The 21,169-nt window shown below is 41.0% G+C and overlaps 1 long non-coding RNA gene across 1 annotated transcript in view; it reads right to left on the bottom strand.

Moving 5' to 3' along the window:
• LOC132087854 (uncharacterized) overlaps window positions 1-21,169 on the bottom strand; it is a 43,538-nt gene that overhangs the window by 4,781 nt on the left and 17,588 nt on the right. The gene's annotated exons all lie outside the window — the stretch shown is intronic.

A 21,169-nucleotide genomic window follows, 5' to 3' on the forward strand; every position in this document is an offset into this window, starting at 1 on the left:
AAGAAGAGGGTCTACAACTGTTTGGAAACGGGCGTTGTGATATCTTTTGCCTTCACGTACACAAAAAACAACAAAAAAAACGAAGCGTGTAGAATAGACGAATGCGTGCCATTATGCAAAACCGATGCGGAGGTGATGACCGTTTGACCGAAATGCCCCGAAATAAAGAAAGAATCTCTCTCGCTCATTCACATGCTCAAACAGCAGGCAAAAGAGAAGGAAGGAGAGAGAGAGAGAGAGAGAGAGAGAGCGGATGAGACACACACACACACACACACACACATAGGAAGTTGTCTGTGTGTGTGTGTGTGTGAAGGGCTTCAAACAAGTCATTCTTCATCATCAGCCAGCCGCGGATTATGGATGCGCCCAGTTCAAACAACGACCGCGACCGTCTAAGAGAGATAGAGAGAGACAAGAGAGGGGAGAAAATTATTCATGGCCCATGTCTTCTCTTTTTTTTTTTTTTTTTTCTTCTTCTACCTTGTCCTGTGGCATATGCCCAAAAAAGCCAGTGGGGGAAATAAAGGAGAAGAAGAGGGCCGGCCCGGGTGTAGCTGCGGCGCATATTGAATTAGCTGCCGTGACGTTAATGTCCAAAGTCATTCGGCGCGGATTCTTCTTCCTCTCCTCTTTAGATCTATCTCTCATTCTTATATTTTTCTCTTCTTCTACGTCTCTCTTTCCCCCCCCCCCCCCATTTCTTTCATTTCTACCTTATTGATTTGATTAATACCTCGTTTTGAACTGCTTGCACGATAGGCATATCTTCTCCAAACCATTTCACGTTGTGTTTTTGCAGCTCATAAATTTTGACGCACTGTTGGATCATTCAACAATGAATCAATGAAAAGAAAAGAAACGAAACGAGTCAAGAATTTCTAGAAACGCATTCCACCCCCTGATGTGTTTTATTTTTTTCTGTCCCATAGCTTCACGACGAGAGTTTCCAGTTTGTCTACGAGTACGAAACCTTTCAATTATTACTGCCATCGTTTGCGTGAACCAACCAAAGCTAAGAGCCCTTTTCTCTTCTTGCCGGAGTAGTTCGATTGGGAAAAAAATGAGTTTTTTTTTCTTTCAGAGAGATGAATGGCATTCACGAACGAAACGGACTGAATAAACGCCCTCCGGATGATGAATCAAACTCCTCTGTGCTGGCGTGACTATCTTATTCTTGTAGACACGAAGGAGGAGACAGAAGATGGACGGGGATTCAAAAAAAAAAAAAAAAAAAAAATGTTTAAAAAAATGGGAGGGTAAAGAGGATTTTCAAAAAAAAAAAAAAAAAAATAAACAACAAGAACATGAAAGACGTAGGAAAAACGATCGTTCGTGACCGTCCTCAAGCAAAAAATGGCAAAGCGGAGGGTTACGGCAACAGCGAGACATCGATAACAAAAAAAAAACAAAAAAAAAACTAAATAGAAAGGAGAAAATCTATAAAAGATGATGTCCTTGAGCGAAGCAAGTTTTCTATGTGTGTGTGCGGTGCCTCTGCGCCGGTGGTTGTGTTGTTCTGCCCCGTCAACAAGGGAGGAAGGTAAAAAGAAAGAAAAAAGAGCGCTTCTACGGAGTATATATTTGTCACCGACAGAAAACAGCTCGTAAGTCATCGATTGATTTTTGGAAAGAGGGAGAAAAAGGGCCCCAAACAACACACAACGACACACACAAAAAAGCGACAGAGAAAAATAAAAATAATAAAAAACGAAAATACAAGAAGAATAAAATTTCAAAATAAAACAAGAATAAAAGACAGTCGGCGGGGGTTATGTGCCGACTCACAAGACAAGTCGTGGTCCACAAGTCTGACAGTTTCCCGTTTTCAACCTTTCATTTTCTCATTCTCTCTTTGGGGTTGCCTATGTGCTATGTCTCCTAGAGTACGTAGAAAAAGTATTCATGCACCATTCAAACATAACGCTGTGTTATATTTTCGTCATTTCACTCCTCCTGTCGGCATTTTGTGTGTCTCCTGTCCTACTCCCGTCTTCTCTCCCTCGTCCAATGATGGCGACTTTACGTAACTTACATTCATCGTGTTATATAGGAACACACAAATACGAAAGAAGGGGACAGAAAAAAAAAAAACCTGTCTAGCATTTTAAAAGGAAAAAGAGCAACGGAAAAGGACAGAAATGATCCCGCCGCAAAACGTTTAACGGATGTCGCCGCTTCCCGCTGCGCTGATCCGCTGCGCAACATCCCAACAGTTTGCCACTCCTTCGTTTGTCATTCCCTTTTTTCTTTCCGAAGTTAACTTTTTTCTTCTTCTTTTTCCCCATTGAAACGACATAGAACCAAACAACAGACATCGTTGCAAAGATTCAATTTACATTCACTTCGTTCTTCTCCCTACGTTTTGTTTGCATGTTATTTTTGTTGTTGGTCGACTCTATGGCCCAACCATAGCAGAGGGTCAATGTTGTTTTGGTCCAACAATGTTGGAATGTTACAAGCGAAAACCATAATCCTGCAGAATGGAGCCATTAAAAAACAGCGCAGCGAGGATTAGCCTTTTGATGGCCGTACGGTGGGATACAACGACCCGAGTCATTTGATCTCTTTAGCTTTTTAGGAAACACAACACACACAACACACACACACACACACACACAAATCAATGGGCTTGCCTATTTCTTTTTCAATAGAAATAGTTGATGGGTTTCGCTTTCGCTAAAAGAAAAAAAAACGCACAACAAAAGAGAGGAAGAAAAGAAATAGGCCCATAGTCCGTTCGTTGAACCGGCAATATTGTCTTAAGTGGCAAAACGGCGATAGTTAAGACGACCCAAAACCAATAACACGAGGGTGTCCATCATCCTGATGACCATCGCCTCTTTTCCACCTGTCACATTAAAAAAAAAATACCACTGGAATTTGCGTCTACGCCATCGCTTTATAATGTCTACAATGCACGTTCGCAGTCACATCCTGTGTTTTCATTGGTTCTATATGTGCGCATGTATTTTTTTTTTTTTTTTTGCTTCCCTCCCCTATGCCTTCCATGGCCGAGCGCCACATTTGACAGTCAATATTGTTTCAAGAGAGTCTAGGTAATATATATATATTTTTTTCTTTCTTCCCAGCCATTTGCCATCAGACGACGGGAGACCGAACTATTTCACACAAGAGATAAATGAACCTGTTGTACATGTAAAGCAACGGTGACGTTTCCCAACCGACAACTTTTCCTGTTTTTCTCCCCCCCCCAATACTTAACACGAAAAGCATAGATTCAAAATCGAAAATAAAGAAAAAAAATAAAATAAAATAAACACGGAAAAGATGACTACATTCTCTAAGATTCTCTTGTCCCTTAAAAAGCAAGGAAAAGAAAAAACGAAACAAAAAACAATGGCTGATTCAATCACATTCCAAAACGAAGGATGACGCTGACTTAACATGTAAGCAAAATGGTACGGGCATGGGTGACGCTCATACGGGAGATGAATGAGAACGTTTCAATTTGTCGAGACGATGGTGGGGACTGGACGTTGGGTTGAAAACGATGTGGGCGCGTGATATTCCCAAGAAAATTGTCTCTTTCTCTTTTCTTCTTGTTTTTTTTTTTTTTTTTTTTTTTTTTTTTTTTGGAGACAAAAACAGAAAAAGGCGGAGGCGGTTTGGGAGAGTGGGCAACAAATCACTTTTATCCGATGCATCGTGACAAGAGTTATTCAACTTTGGAGACGAATGTTTCCCAAACAACACACATACACACACACAAAAAAAAAAAAAAAGGGGGGGAAAAGAGGAAGCGACCGATCAACCGAGTAGGAGAAGCGCTCTGAGCAGCCGCGCCGATGGCGGTGACAATCGGCGTCGATATAAGGCCATCGCAAGCCAAAAGAAAGAGGAGGAACACATTTTCTTTAGCTGCTCAGTTTCGACTTGTGGGAAATTTATGGGACGATTGCAAAAACGCCAAGTGCGTTCAGGACCTGTCGGGGGCTGCTGTTGCCGCCGACACCATCACCGAAGGCCTCCTCCCACCCCCCCCCCCTTTTTTTTTCTCCGAAGAACAAAAAAAATAAAAGAAACTCCTTTTGTGCTTCTTGATGGGTGGCCGGCCACCAAATGCGATGACTATTCCAATACGTTCTCTTTCTCTGTGTCTTCGTGTATCTATCTCTTCGACTTCTCTGAAGTCCTTTTCCGTTAATTCCCGTTCAGGCCCGAAATGTTGAAGTCACAGTAGGCGAGCCTCTTTCCTATGGCAACATCACATGAAGCTGCTAGCTGCCTACGTGTATGAAGAGACGCTGTTAAGACTCTTCTTCTTCTTTTGTCAAAGATAACATCAACCGCGGGCCGCGCACTTCGATAGACCCGACAGCTGCGAGGAAGGAGAGGCTCACAACATAAAGAGACGAGCAAAAGAGGAAAAGCGCATCAGACGGTAAAGGCCGATATCCATTTTAAATCCAGTCTTTCGATCACTCTTCTTCGTCCTCGAGACGTTGGTGAAGAAGAAGAAAAAAAAACACATTGCACAAGAGCGCGTACTGTGTCGGCCACATAGACGTGTGGCGATGATGTACGATAAAGAGCAGTTGCCTACAACTCGAGCACATCTTTGATTTCTTTATCAATGGACGTCAATGGCGCGGGAAGGACTAGGACTTGAAATTTTTTAGTTGAATGAAATTCCGGAGCGCATACTGACGTTCCAGTGCTCGGACGAGAGGTGTCATAAAGACATCCTGAAACTTTTCTCACGACTTGCGCTCTCAGCAAAACGCATGCCTTAATCGTGAGGCAATGGACACATCCCAAGTTCGATATCTTTGCCAGTTTTGAATGGGTTTGCGCATTTATTTATTTCCCTGAACAATCGTTATCGCAGTTCATACGACAGTCCAATGTCCGGGTGGGGACGTTTCTCATTTTTCTTTTTACTTCCTGATGTGTAAATTGGTATACAAGACAAAGGCCTTTAATAATGGGCTCCCCCCCGCCCAACACGCCACATATCACAGCCGGAACGCGTTCTGATAACCATTTGACACACGGAGTTAGGTAGCCGATGTTGGCCGGTTCGGTGTAAATCATCAAGTTTGATGCACGGCTGCCGTACCTGCTGCTCCCTGCTACCCACACCTCCTGTACACACCGTTCACACACACCGAGAAGAAAAAATAGAGAAATAGGCAGACACACTCAAGCCGAGTGTACATTACTTTTGCGTTTCAGGTCCATTCGTTGTGGGGGGCCGGCAACGGTAGTGAGAGAGTACTAAATATCAGCCAGTCAAGGTGTGTTCCGTGTCCGTATGCAAACAGGACACACGAGGCAACAAGAGACGAAGATAGAAACACATACACACACACACACACACACACAAAAGAAGAAAAAAAAAGGAGAGACAAAAATAAATAAATAAATAGCATGGGCCACACGACTTTTTAAATGTAGCCCATTAAGAGGGAAGAAGACCTCACACCAGAGCCCAAACGACTTTGGTGGACACAATTTATGGAGCCGTTGACTTTGGTCACCATAAATAAGTGACTTCTTCTGTTTCTTTTTCTCGCCCTCTCTATTTTTTGTTTTGTTTGTTTGTTCTCCGAATGTGATTCCGATTCCCCCGCAACAACAACAACAAAAAGGAAAAGATTTCTTTGCTTCCAATCTCGTCGTGCGCCTCTATCTCTTCCGAGCTATTTGTATTCCCACTTTGCAGACCAATCGATTGCCGCATCCTGCCCTCACCTTTCGGAGGTGTATCTTTTACATACATTTGAATATTGGATAGCGGGATCGACTCCTATCTCGGCGCGCCCTTTTTTTTTTTCTTTTTTTTTTTTTTTGGTTTTCTTTTCTCTTCAGTGTTACGCAATTCGAATAACATCGCACATTATGTTAAGTGGATTGATGCATTACAGTTTTGATAGAGGCGGAATAAAAACAAAATGGGGGGGGGGGGGAGAAAAGACAGCTCAATAACCCGTGTTTTTTTTTTTTTGGTAATAATGCCTCGTGCTGTCGATGAATATTACAACAATTTTATGTTAAATCATTCCGATCTTGGTGAATTATTCAAAAGACAAAACAAGAAAACGACGAGAACAAAAGAAAAGCGTGAAAGGCAGATCAACGCTCACTCTAAAAGACAGGCAAGACAACATCACACACAAAGAAAGAGTTTACAAAAAAAAAAACTTTAAAGGGAAATAAACAAAGAAAAACCTGTAATTACCAGCCTTTCGGTTTGGCCGATCGACATTTGCCTGGCAGCTTAGTGAATATTCAAACTCCCTTTTTTTCCCCCTTTCCGCTCGAAGAAATCGAAGCCTTATATGGTAACAGTTGAAATACGCATATAAAGCCTTTTTTTTTTAAATCCTTTTTACAGCCTGGGCGCAACAACGTATATTGTAACTATAGAAGTAGTAGCCTAATAAGGGATACGGGTTCCCGAGCTTTTTTTTTTTTTTTTCTTTTCGTAATGGTCCGGGCGGCTCCTCGTGAAAGCGCGTGTGCGGCGTGCGCGCGGCCAACGAGGAATCACAAGAGCCGTAAACGCAAGAAAAAAAGACGACTGGCTGACGAAACTTATTGGATGGCTTATCGGACCAGTGCCATCTCGGCTATCGTTTCCTTTTTTTTTCCTACTCAAAAGAGCCCCGTTCACGGAATGAACAAAGTTCCGAGTAGAGAAAAAGAACGCTCTTCATTCGACAGACCTCGTCAATTGGCCCTTTTTTTTTTCCTATTTTATTTTCTTGTTGTTGTTAACCCTCTTATTCTTTCCTCCCTTTTTTTTTGTATTCATTGCTGAATAGACGACATTTTAACATCCTTTGTGAAAGAAGAGGTGAACCGTCCGTCCAGCTACGCAGATGGACGTCAGTTGACAAAGCGAAGAAACGTGTTCTAATTGAGTAATCGACAAAGGCCATCTTCTTTTGAGGAGCGCATCGAAGAGAGAGAGAGAAAGAAAACGAACGGTTAACTTGCCACTTATGGTAGTAACAAGCTAACCAAAAAAAAAAAAAAAACTCGGTGGGTGATCCTTTATTTTAGCGAATGAGTTCGAAAACATCTCAATTCGGTAGCACAGAATGCTCGCACCTAGCGCCATCGTCCCTACACTTCTCTATAAAATTCGTTCTTTAAAAATCTCTCACAGAAAAATTGAATTTGACAAAGGCAAACTACGGTAACAATTGCAAGAGATAGAAATTCAACACATTTTGTGGGACGAGGGGGGGGGGGCGCCGAATCGAATGGACTTGATTCCATTGCGACTCCGCCCTACCACTCGATCAAGCAACGAGTTCTATACAAAATAACACACCACATCGACTGACAGCAGATTTTCTCCACTGTCTGGATATGGTATGAACAATCACGCAAGTCAAGCGTTGCGCATTGTTCCATCTCTACATGGGCTGCAGAACATCAAAGCGGTCGTGATGTGAAAGAAAAAAAAAAAAAAAAAAAGAAAAACGCGACGGCCATCATCCAAAAAATAGAAACCATTCAAGAACTCCTTGTGGCGTCCATGCCACACATATATAATACCAATATAGGGTTTAATTCCAGACAGAAACAGATTTTACGATTGACTGGCCTCCCCCACATCGTCAGCCGCAGCTTGTTGAAAATGCAAACTCGTCCTCAAACACTAGAAGAATAGAGATAGTGCCAGGATTTCTATTGGATTTCCCTTTGTAATCATTCCTACCTCTCTCTCTCCTGGATACCTTTTCCCTTTGCTTTAAATGGTGTTACACGACTTGCCACAAAAGAAGGACACAGAGGGAATGTAAAAAAAAAAAAAAAAAAAAAAAAAGAAAGAAAAAAAAAAGGGCAAACAAATATTTAAAAAAAAAAAAAAAAAAACGGAGACTCTTAGCGGAAAATGGAAAACACACTGACAGGGCTAAACAACCGGCTCCGGAGGAATCGTGACGCGCTCGAGTGAGCTCTGCGGGATTATCCTGCAACGACAAGCCTTTTTTTTTTCTTTTTCGGTCGAGACTATCAAAGACAGATAGTGAAAAATAAAGAGAGATAGAGAGGAAACCGGTAAGGGGGGGGGGGGGGGGACCAAAACTTTGAACACGACCGAGATGGGGGAGGGGGATGATCCTGACATGGCTATTGTGGAGACCACTTTTACCACCACTTTTCAGTTGGCTTAATGTAATTCTCTGAATTGCATTGGAGAGAAGACGAAGAGAATGGCAGACGTAGAGACATCAACCGATGCGTGTACATTTGGTGATGGCGATGCGTTTTTTTTTAACCGTCAAATTCAAATTTGGAACCATAAGAGGCACACAAAAAAAAATAAATCAAATGTATGCATTTATTTAAAGAGGGAAAGGGATTATGCGTATTTCGTTTTAGGTCTGTTTATTGTTAGACTTAAAACTGTCGGTGGCGACGGGAACTTGTATACATAAAGGTGTAAACCCTGGCAGGGCCACCCGCACGTTCACAGACGGTGAACCCTGAACTCCTGAACCTCGAAACAATTCATTGCGTTTTAATAAAAGGCGACGACTGCTTTTTTGTTGTTCTTATGACTGGATATAGCCCGCCATCACGGAAGATTCTGATTACTAAAAACTGCGCGCGCATATTCTCCTCTCTCAATGAAAAAAATAAATAAATAAAAAATACAAGAAAACATTTACGATAAAGAGGCCTCTCTTTTGTAGTTGGACTATTGTGGTACTCTATCGAGCGAATGCGTCGGCGGCGGTATCTTTTGCGAGTGGCCTCGGTGAATAGACGGAATCCATCAGCTGCACGTAATCCTCTAGAGGAATGTAAGCAGAAAGAAGATAACAATTCTAAACGTCTCGACAGTGTGCGGCAATCTCTTCCGTCCCAGATACGTGGTAGATACATCGTAGATGTCGTAGACAGAGTGCACGCATAGTAAAACGTAATTATCGACAAACAATACTTCTCGTGTGTAGGGTTGCGTGTTGAGTTTGATCACATTGTTGTTCAAGCAAATTATCGATAAAATAAAAACAACAACAGGTCGATCAGACTGTGAGGAGTAGCCGAGCAAACTAGTGCGTGTGCTACTGACCAGCGCTGGCCAACACAACGATCGATTGAATTACAAGTGATTTTTAAAACATAAAAGGATTTGGAATGACGATGGAAAGGCCTGTGAAGCGACGAATGTATCTACTTGAGATACGAACGTCTACTGCAATCAATCCAATTAGGATTGACATCTCGAAATAACCAAATAGCAGAGGCAATGAATAAACGACGAGTAAGTTTGAATGATTACAATTACGAGCGTCCAATACACTCATTTGTAACCAAAGGCCTATTTCGTCGTTGTACGTGTGGAATAAAATGAAGGACAATACGCAATTCCATTTGCGTTACTTCAACGTGCATGAGATAGAAACATGAGACTATTGATTTGATACAAATGCTAATCAGTTCGTAAGCTGATAAATTACGTCGCAGTTTGTTGACATTGAATTGATTTTTACAAAAAAAAAATGGAACGATAATTTCAAAACAATGAAATTAACATTCAATTTTAAATAACAAGGAACGATCAATAGGTAGGCATAATTGAAATTAAAAAAACTCTGATGAACCGTGATTTCAGCAGGAATGATTAGCGCAAATGTCACTAGGCTCAAACCAATTTTTGATCATGTTATAAAACAGGCCTATAAGCAAAGATTAGAAAAAGAAAAGCCTGACAAACTCAGCAGTGCGCAGCTAGCCACGAAAAAAAAAAACAAGAAATAGATCCGCTCGATGTCACTCGCCGACGGACAAACATCCAATTAAATCCTACAGACTCAAAAATAATCACCTCTATTGAAATGATTTACCCGCACAATTCCCAGAACATTCTCTACTACAACCTGTTTCTTCACCTCGGAGATACATTTGCCATTTCAAACAGAAAATGTCGTGAAAAACTGTAGTGAGTAAAACAACATCAAAGTCACCCTTGACGAGTCGTACGACCGGAATTTCAGCTTTAAAAAAAAAAAAAAAAATTCGATTTGTTACGTCTGTCGAGAAAGTTAAAATGCTGTCCGTTTTCTTTTCTTACTTCTGTCCCATTTTTTTTTTGTTGGTGTTGTCGCTTTTTACTGCTCACGAGGGTCTTTTTTTTTTTTTGAGGCCGAATCATCGGTCACAAGTCAGTTGTAGAAATACTATTGGTCAGAGTCGTGCCAAGGCGGAAGGCTTGTCACCGCTACATGGTGCCCCTTCGTGTTGTAACGAAAAAGTCAAACCACCAACCAAACAACAACAACAAAAAAAGAAAAAAGACGAGACCTTTAAACGCGCCCACATATTTACTCGAGACACATCGTTCATCTCGAACGCATGCACGTACAGATTTTATTTTATTTTATTTTTTTTTAAATAAGTGTGGCTGTTGTAATACTTTCAAAACAGACTCCACGGAGAGGTCCTTGTCGGAGTCTATACGAAAGCGGACAAAGAGAAATCACCAGCGAGTGGATGATGAACATAATGAAAAAAAAAAAAAGGGAAAGAAAAAATTCAAAAGAAAACCTCAAGAGTATCATAGTTATATCGCAACTCATTAACTTTTTTTTTTTTTTTTTTTTCGTAGAGGCACCAAACCACCATCATGGCTAGCGCAGATATATATGACTATTAGGTGCAGTCGTTTGTTATTTCATAAATAATGAGAAAATACATCCCGTGTCATCCCCTATAACTTTGAAGCCTTTGGCGCGAGCGATAGACCCTTTCGGCCCGGTGTAAAAAAAAAAAAAAAAAAAAAAAAACGAAGTTGGGGCCAGGATTTCTGGAACGAGTGTGTATATATATGCCAGGACCCATCAAAAGGTATATGGAGCCCCCCTGGTGTGACGATCTCGCGTTGGCTCGCGCCCGCTCCTTTTCCCTAGCCGAGGATGCATCGCTAATCAAATCCAAACCTAGATGGTCAAGAGTTACATCCCTTTTTTCTTATACTTTTTTTTTCTTCTTCTACTGCAGAAAAACAATATGATAGAAAAATAGCCGACGATACGAGTGGATTCAACAGGAATCATCATTATAAATGGATGACCAATTGGCCGGCATTCCACCTTCTCCATCGCGTCCAAAGATTGAAGAAGAAAGACGGTTCCCTTGTACTAATATTCAAATGTATTGCATACTAATACCTCTTTTGCCGAACGATCCAAGTTCTTTTCTTATTCTCTCAATCGAATTCCATTCATCATCTTCCAATTCCTCTTCCTAAATTCCTTCCATCCCACGACCAATAAAAAAATAAAAAATAGAAAAAGAAAAAGGAACGTCGTCCTATCACGACTTCGGCAAAAAAAACAAAAAAAAACAACAAAAAAAACACACAAAAAAAACAACAACTATGAAGCCATGAATTCCGTCTAGGTGGATCGTAAAACGAAATCAAAATACAAATGAAAAAACCCAAAGAATAAAAACTCCAAAGATTGTCAAGCTTCCCGAATGTTACCTGACAATAGTTACTATTGCACGTCAAGAGGGGCACTTCAGGGACGCATTTTCCATATTCGATGTGACTGTACAAGAGAAGAATTAAATAAAGGAACACAGAAGAAGAAGAAGGCAAAAGAATATCTTTGAAGACTATAACGAATGACTGACTGCTCATCCATCGAAAGCCGATGGTGAGCCACACCTCGACTGTCTCGTGACGTGAATTTCCCGCTGGGTGTGTGCGCATTTCTCACATTTCTCAACACCGAAACGGAATCGGAGAAGTACGCCTTTATCCTGTACGTTTCTTTGTGTCACTTTTGAGTTTTTTTTTTCGACGCAGTTGTTTCCCTTTCCATACAAAACTTGCATTTGAAAAAAAAAAAAAAATCATTCTTCAATATATGGTTGTTCGTTTAATGCAAGCACATTCACATAGGTAATACAAGGCTCGTACGCCTTCACTGCGTGATATCACGAAGCGTCGACGATGTTTCCCATAAGGTTCCCGAGGAATGTTATTCAAATTTCTTCAAGATTGTTGCGCTAGAGATCGAGCAACAACAATAAGAAAATAAGAAAAAAAAAAGGGAGAGAATATAATAACAATAAAATAAGGAACGATAGTCACTTCCCCTCCCTGTCTTGTTCCCACCATAACCCGCGATGATGGAAGTTGAGATACAATCAAGAAGAGTTTGACAGAAACAAAATGATCGAGCCCGCGTCATTTGGTCACAACTTGTCATCACATTTGACACGTGAAATTAAACACGTAACGAACTCTTTTTTTTTTAAATTGCATTACGAGTGGGAGGAACACAATAAGAACGGGATGAGCGCTGTGCACGACCGCTACTGCCAACTGGCGGTCAATGTGCGAACCCTTTGGTGATACTCTCTGCAGTAAAAACAAGAAAAGAAAAACAAACGAAGCAAAACTTTGCTGCCACGATACTCCCGAGACAACATCACAGAGCACAGACGAAACCGGACGGGATTCCATCACTTTTCAAATCAATTTTCGCAATCCATTGATGCAGAACAAAGCAAAATGAAAGAACGAAAAAAAAAACAAAAAACAAGAGGGCCTTAATTGAACGCAAACGAAATAAACGCGTTACGAATTCAAGAAAAAGAGAAGGAAGAAAAAAAAAGAAACCAAATGCCAGAGATGCTTTCGGTATGTACGCACAGCTTGATGGCTGTGATGAAAATCAGAGTCGATCAGTGCGAGATGAGACAACAATATCGACGCTTCGTTCACGTTCGCCCCTCTCCGGTATAAAGAAGTTTGCACGCGGCCTGCCCTTTTTTTTTTTTTCCTTTTGCATCGTTTTGCCTACGCACCTTCACACAACCTACACATTGCACAGAGATATAGGTGCCAAAAGTGGGCAGGTGGAGCGGAGCCGTCGACTCTTTCTATTTGCTGAGCTGTGAGGACGCGCACGTCAGAGGAGGGAAACACATTATTATTGTTATTATTACTATTATAGCATTTCTCCTTTTCTCTTCTTCTTCTTCTTCTTCTTCTGCCTTTCCCTTGGCCTCTCGCACGTCCCTAACCTCCCTGTTTTGCTATAAAAGGTGTGCAACGGAGCAGATTATTATCTTCACGCGTGATGGGCCAGCACAGGCCTTTTTGGCAGGAACGAGAATCAGATTTCACTTTTAAGAGAGGAAGGAAAATGTATCGCATTGGATGGCAGGTGACCAGCGGCAAATTCCTAGCATATCAGACCTGTTTCACGTTGCAACAGGTGTTGGTTGCAACAAGTTCGAACAGCAGCAGAGCTCTATCTCGACAGGATATCAAGAGGTAAAAAAAAAAAAAGAAAATAATAATAATAAAAAGAGCGTGCCACTGGGCGGTCTTCTCCCAATATTACTCACACCCATCCTATCGAGAAAAAAAAAATGTGTAGCTCAAACTACTGAATAAAATGCCTGGAATTCTCAGTCCGAGAAGCTCCGATTTATTTATTTTTTTTTTTTTTTGTGAATGAAAGTGTTGGAAAATCTAGTGCGGTCGAATGAAATATTTTTGTGGGATTTCCCGCTGTGGACGTGTTTCCCTCTCCCAGGTGTGTATGTGTGTAGGTAACAGACCCCGTAAGGTGCAGATGGGGGTGCAACTGTCGACAGCAGGTGGTATTGCACCGTAAAGTCCGTAACGTCTTTTTTTTTTTTTTTTAATTCTTCCGTAATTAATTCTCTTTTCCTTCATCGGGACTATAAGGAAGAAGAAAAAGGAAAAAAAAAACGGGGGGAAGCAAGTAGGGGGTTGAAGGTTCAAATCGGAGGTGTAACGCAGCAGGATTGCCATACACACCCCTGCCGTCATTCGACGACGGGGTCCAGGCGTTGCGCACTTTGAAATCCATTGATCATTCGAGCGCTGTATGGGGGCAACAGCATCATGACTTCGCCCCCGTGTTCTAGATGATGATGATGATGATGTTGTAAATAAATGGACTTTGTTTTCGACTGTGTTGCGTCTTGATTGTTTTAACGCATTCCTATTTGTGAAAGGGAAACGAGGGTTGGGCATTTACAGATTGAAAAGGAAAGAAAATCTCATCGGGTAGGTGATGGGTAAATGTAATCCAATAGCTGGACGATGACGCGAGGAATGTTCGGCACATTCCTTCACAAAATTCATAATGACACATTGAGGCTAAAAAGGTGTGGTGTGCGGTGTGTGGTGTGTACAAAAAAAAACAAAATGGGGGAATTCATCACGCACCGTGACCGCGCTGTCACGACATTGAACGCAGTTTGTGAAATTGCTTCGTTCAGTGATTTCATTCAGCTTCACCTGGGAATGACGCAAGAAGTAAAAATGTTTCCCAATAACCCGTAGATGCGGAACCAATTGACCAAATTGCACCTGACCAGGTGGCCAATCAAATTTTATTAATTCCTCCCCCCCCCCCCTAAAAAAAAATAACAGGACAATATCGATCAGTCAAAACTTTTTTACAACCTCTCGTTAACAATTTTTTTATTTTTACTGCAGACACTCCTTGACTGAAAATTCGTAATCGATCAAACGTGCATTCAAAAAAAAATAAAAAATAAAAAAGTTCATTCTCTAGACGGTTTCGCGAGTGCGCAGCAGCCAAATGCAAGCCCACGACCACCTGCCGCTGCTCGTTTAGTTTTTTACGTGCGCGTTTGGAAGCGCCACAGGCCACACAAACATGTCACGAAGAACCATTCGATCGTGAAGAAAATGTGTAGGCTCCCCTCCCGCACGGTAGATTCCGGTTCCGGGTCACAAAACACACCGAGTCCGTGTATGTTTTTGTTTTTGTTTTTGTTTTTTGTCTTATTTCTATTTCAATAATATTTCGTATTATTCGATTTTTATTTACTTTGCGTGCCGCAGCTCATTCAGCTTAGTTGTTGGGTCGGTCGACAAGCAAAAAAAGAGGAGAACGATTCAAAGAATAAGAAAAAAAAAAACAATCGGCGGGAAGTTCAATTTTCTTGGCTATTCACGCAAGAGAAAGACGGAAGAAACAAAACAAAACAAAAATAAGGTATTTTAACCGCCCACAATCAAAAGCGGATAGAAATCAGTGATTTATCCCGCAGCATCCGTATCTCTATTGACGTATAATTGGCCGGCAGTCGTCATAAAAGAATCCCGACTCTCTGATGACCCCGTAATGCATTCATCAAGTAAGGAAAACAGCAACAAACAATAGGAAGAAAAGAAAAAAAAAATGAAACAACAAAACACATCGATTGGGTTCTTCAGACTTTCAAATCCTCCTCCTATTCCACCTCCTCTTCTTTCCCCGAACCATAAAATAAAAAAAATATATTAAAAAAAAAAAAAAAAAAAAAAAAAAGCTGTGGAATAAACAACAAAACATTTGCCTACACCGCACACGGAACGGCGAAACAAAAGCATTTTAGGTCCTTTTCTCTCTCTTCTGCAGACGAAAGAGAGTGGGCGGAGTGGGAGGTGATAACGATTTAAAACAAGTTTCCCTTGTGCGGATGCCGCGCGCTTTTCACCCAACCCCCTCTTCCGTGTATAACTTCGTGCTTCCCTTTTTTTTTTTTTCCTTCCTTTTTGTTTTAAAATAAATATTTAAGCTATTGTTCGTTCGCACGCAAAAAGGAATTTGGGAAAAAAGAAAAACAAAAAATCCCTTCCCCTTTGGGTGTAACATAAAATTCTTGCGCTAAACGGGTCAAACGCGGAAAAGGCTTTCAGAAAAGCCGATTGTGAACGAATCTACACATTTCGACCCATCAGAGTCTCTCAACGAACAATAAAATAGCGAGCGGTTCCTTTCGTTCGCCAACGTCGCAGTCAACGCGGTGAGTTTATTAGAAAATTTAAGCGCCAATCGATTCGCGTGGCTCGACACAAAATTTGCCGAGTCAGAGGTGAAAGAAGGAGATGATAGCAGGGCACGAGCACTAAAGAAATGGCTGATTTAATCATTGTGACAATGCAAGAAAAAAAAAATAGAAAATAGAAAATGAGCGGATCGGGTTGTGTGGGTCGTCGCGGTTCTGCATAATTGAATTACGGTAGGGATAGGCTTCGCCTTCTTCTCCACCAACACATCAACGGAATGTGCAAATGGTGGACACCCCACGACTCGCCCCACAGATGTGAATCCGGCTCGGTGTCAATTAACCACCATATTCAACTTCTTCATGCTGCCGTTAGCTGCTGTCGTCCCTCCTCCCACCCGTCCCCATCTTGCCTTATAGTTCACAGGTGACTGCTGCTGCTAATGAAGGCCGACGACTAGATAAATAGCTGGTGACAAAAGAAGAATAAAAAGAAAACGAAGAAAAAAAAGCCATTCGACAGTTCCTTTCTTCTATTCTTTTTTTTCCTCTTGAAAAACAGCGCACTAAATCCGCCCAATGATGATAGGAGAGAGAGAGAGAGAGAGAGAGAGAGAGAGAGAGAGAGAAAAAAAAAAAAAAGCCGACCTTTCACCTTTCAAAGAAACGTCTCGCAGAATAACAATACACGACTTCAAGAGACAGCGAAAGGTAGAGAGTAACATCGCAGTATGTGTACAAGAGTACGCGAGGGGGTGACTTGACGGAGGGTCGAAGAGACTCCCGACAGAGTGGAAAGAAGGGACTTTTCTTCTTTTCTCTTTCCGTGAGAATGATGCCACCCTCGGTGTCGCCCGAGTGATGATGGACTCTTTTCTCTATACAGGATTAAAAATAAAAAAAAAAAAAAAAAAAAAAAGTTGACTTGTGGGCCGCTTTCAGATCTCGGTGACGACCCACGGAGCGAGAACCAATAAAGAAGCCGCTCAAGTAGAACGCAAAAAAAAAAAAATAATAATAATGTTGGAAGTAAATTTTGAATTTGAATAAAAAAAAACTAAATTCAAATTTGAAAAGTTAAAGAAAAGAAAAAAAAACAAACAAATAAATGGCATTTGCGAGATCCATGTCCCGCGCGCGATGCGCACCGAGACATTTAAATGCGGCAAGATCTGTACGGAATTTTTGAGATGTGAAAAGACACTGAAGAAAAAACAAACTCCTCAGCGCTCCGGAATATAAATCAGCAATAGAAGGGGGGCTTCTAACTCGGATCGTTCGTGTTCGTTTTCCCACGACCTGTTGCCATCCCGTGTGGTTACGCATACGATATAGAAACGTATGGATAGCCGACAGGGGCGCCCCCTATTGTCATAAATTTATCGACGGCGGCTGACTGGAATGTTGCCTCGTGAAATAAAAAAAAATAAAAATACATCTACGGGTATGTGTATATTAAAACAAGAATCCCCACAAAAACATTATTAGATGATATGCCAGCAAGAAATCGCGCCATTGGAGTAGTCTCGCTCCTCCTCTTTACCTTTTCCTCATACGGTTTCTCCTCCTCCTGCAACCTCCTACTCAGCGGGAAATGTAATTCGCCACGGATAACGAATCGAGAAACAAACCTCCTTCCCATGCCATTTCCCCAGCATTTTTTTTTTAAAAGACCGTTTTCACTATCATATTTTTATTTTCACATGCGAAAAAATGCGGGAGGTTTGAAAAGCTGTGGAAAAATGCGAACGAGGCAAAAAAAAAAAAAAAAAAAAAAAAAAAAACAAATTCCGTGATGAAAATGGGAGTTTCCAGCGATGGTTGCTGGTCGAACCCAGAGTATGTGGACCGAATAGATTTGTGGGGATTTCTTTCAAAATGATGCTACCCTTTCGACCCCCCGAAATCTTTTCCTTCCAAAACCCAAGGATTTTTTTTTTTCCCTCCGTTTCCTTTAAAAACAAATCCTCCCTCATTATCATAGACACGCTGAATTGGGGAAAAAAGAGATGAACAAAAAATAAAAATACCTCGAATACCTCAAATGGGGAAATAAATATGCTCAAACCGGGCACAGGTATTCGTGTTATTTTGTGCTACGCCACCGCTAATTATCCGAAAAAGTAAACTACTTTTCCGCTAGTCGTTAGCATTTCAACCAATACAAAGAGAATCGAAAAGTCAATATTAAACGCGCATTCCAATCTCAACTAGAACTGAAACGTTCGCCTTGAATAGAAAGGTAGAGATAATCGCGTAGAAGTCTACTCGATTAGGCCTACGTTTTTCCAACAGGCGATTCGTTTCTAGTCTCAACATAAAAAAAGATCAAACCAAAAACGGCATTTTGTCACAAGAAGATAAAAACAAACAAGAGACTGATACACTCCAATCCTATTCGATTCTCCCTCACTTGTTTCTTTTTTCAAAAAAACATTGGCCGACGGATTTAACATTACTAATTCCAACTATCATTCCAACAGACCGCCCTTCAATTTTTTTTTTTCTATTATCCTTCCCCCTTTAATTCTCCCGTTTCGATTCCAAACGAATGCACCATTTGACTGCATAAACACACACAAGTGGGCGAGAATGTCATTCGACTGTAATCTAACAGGATTTTGTATGATTTCAAAACAGGCAAGCAGAGGGAGGTCTTCAGCTTCCAGCTGGAAGGAAAAAGGGCGTAGCAAAATTTAAAAAAAAAAAAGCTGGTCGGAAGAAAAAATTGTAAATCAAATCTCGTCTGGACTAATGTTACCGTACATAATCACATCGGCTCTCGCATATAATCTACAACGATACCAATCAAGTCAAGCAGCCCAAACAAACAAAGAAGAAGAGCCCTCCTAGACATCCATTTTGTTTTCCTCTTTCGCAGGTTGATATTTATTAACGTCTTCTGCAAGACGACGAACAATAGTGATACTGATAGGCTATTATTCATTGAAAAAAAAAATCTAGCTCGCCATCGGGTTACCACCGGTCATTATCCATTGCTCCTCTGTTTCAACAATAGGAAAAAAAAAAAAAAAAAAAAAAAAAAAATTACACCGTGTAGTTAGTTCTGGACTCTCAATTTCGATCCCCCACCGCAGTCTGTTATTTCAACGAAAAGAAAATGGACGCAATGATTGGTATAGAGGAGCAAACGTAATGGCACCGTGGTAGCGGTAGGAGTTAGTAGTAGAATTTTCGTGGACAGTTTACACGCCACGGGGATTCGTGAAAGAGTACATATAATAACACTATACGTATAGAGCTTTACAATGAAACCTCCCCAACTCCCCGGCTTTTTTTTTTTCAACATGGGGTGTTTATGAGGGTTTTCATTCTCAGCGTTTTAGGCGCTTGGATGCCGAAACAAAACGACGGATAATGCTTCGTTCAAACTGATGCGCACGTCGACTACGACACTTAATGAAGGTTAATAAAAACAAACGAGTCATGGATACAGCACAGGTCTTTGTGTGTGTTCACGAGGACGGACAGAAGAAAAAAAAAAAAAAAAAAAGGTCAAAGAGGCGGGTAGCATTTTCAGCTGACAAGCGGCGGGTTTTTTGTTTTCAAAACGAAAAATTAACGATTTTTCTTTCTCTCTTCTTTTTTTGCCGATAATTTCCTACCATTAAAAAAAGAGAGAAAGAAAACGTCAGCAGCCAAAAGAGATCAGATAAGAGCGTAGATGGGATGGGGTTAAGATGTCCGCCATGGTTATGAGACTCGATTAGAAGACAACACACACACACAAAAAAAAAAGAACGGGAAGGTAAAGGATAGTTAAATCTATTGAAGAAGAAGGAAAACCCAATAGGCGACATGGAGAAAAACTGTGCGCAGAGGAGGACCACACACATGAGTGGGTAAAAAGAATAAAGGCACGCGTCGGCTGCAACAGTGTGCCGATGCCGATCAGTTCTTCCGCGTTTTTATCAGGTGCCGCCATGACACAACTGCCCAGACGTTTTGTCTTTTCCATCTTCCAACCCCCCGTCCTCCATATGAAGCTCTCGGACGACAAAGACAGAGAGGAGACGGGCACAAAAAAAAAAAAGAAGAAAAGAAAAACATCGTCAACTCTCGGCGAAGGCGGACTAAGAAGAGAGGCTTAACACGTAAAAAAAATCCACGTGAAGGGACGTTTAAAAATTCGAATAAGGCGATGGCTTATCGACAAGAGCGGGGGCTATATGGTTTTGGACACCAGAGTGACAGTGAGCGCGCGCATGGAGAAAGCCAACCAAACTGAAAATGGTGAAGCTAAAACGCTACAAACAATACTAGAACGTGTGCATGTGCGTGGGTTGCGTAGAGTTTTAAAAAAAGAAGACAAAGTTAAGATATGACTGTTTCCGTCTCTCTACATTTTTGGGTAGTTTCAATTTGGTTTGGTACTTCCTCTTACGGAATTGAGCGATAAGTTTAAAGAATGGCTCCGGTCCGAATGGCCGACAGGCAATCCAAAGACAACAGACGGTGTCACACACAAAGTCTGAGCCTTTTGTTTGTGAATTCAAAATGTCCATAGAAAAAAAAAGGTCAGTTGCCTTCAGTGTTCAATCACACGGCGAAGTGCCTAATCCAAACATAATACTTAAAGACATCTCTCATCTCCATTCGAGACCGACCACGTGAAATCAAAAGTTTAAAAAGAAAAAAAAAATGAAAAATTTCAAGACAGATATCGTTGGATGAAAAACAAGGAAACGTAGTCAACGATAAAATTTGAAAATTTCACGGTTGACACAAGATAATCAATCTCTTTCTCAGCCTTTTTTAGCTGGTCATCGATTCAAAAATAAAACACGAAATTCAAGAAAAGTTTTTTACAAAAAAAAAAAAAGAAAGAAAATGAATCAAACGTGACATTTGTACCTTTTCATGAACATTTGGTTTAAAAAAAAAATGAAGGTGCCTATTCTGATAAGAAAATTTTGATCGAATCCGTTACGTTAAATTGAAGTAGCATAGATCAAGGTATGTCGCAAGCTTTCGCAATGATGTGCGCTAGGTCGTTTCCAAAGGACAAAAGCGAGAGAGAGACAGTGGTATCAAAGTGATGAAAGAATGGCTGGTTGGCAGCGCAGTCTCGAGCCCCACCTATCCGATTAATTTACGGTAGAGTGGGAGGGGGGAGGAGCTTGAATTGAAATCAGTCAGGAGAAGGAACGAGTTGGTGGAGCTTTTGTCACCATTATACACAGCGCACACAAAGAGATACAAGTTTTTTTCTGTGTATTTTTTTTTTTAGAAAAAGAATAGCTGAAACTGGGAGTCGCTTTCAGTGTCTGCCGACGGCTCTTTCATATTCAACAACAACAAAAAAAAAAAAAAAAAAAACGTGTAAGATGAGGCCATTCATCAAAATGCGGAGCGACAATGAGAA

This window comes from Daphnia carinata, chromosome 3, assembly GCF_022539665.2.
Source record: "Daphnia carinata strain CSIRO-1 chromosome 3, CSIRO_AGI_Dcar_HiC_V3, whole genome shotgun sequence".
NCBI classification, from domain to species: Eukaryota; Metazoa; Arthropoda; class Branchiopoda; order Diplostraca; family Daphniidae; genus Daphnia; species Daphnia carinata.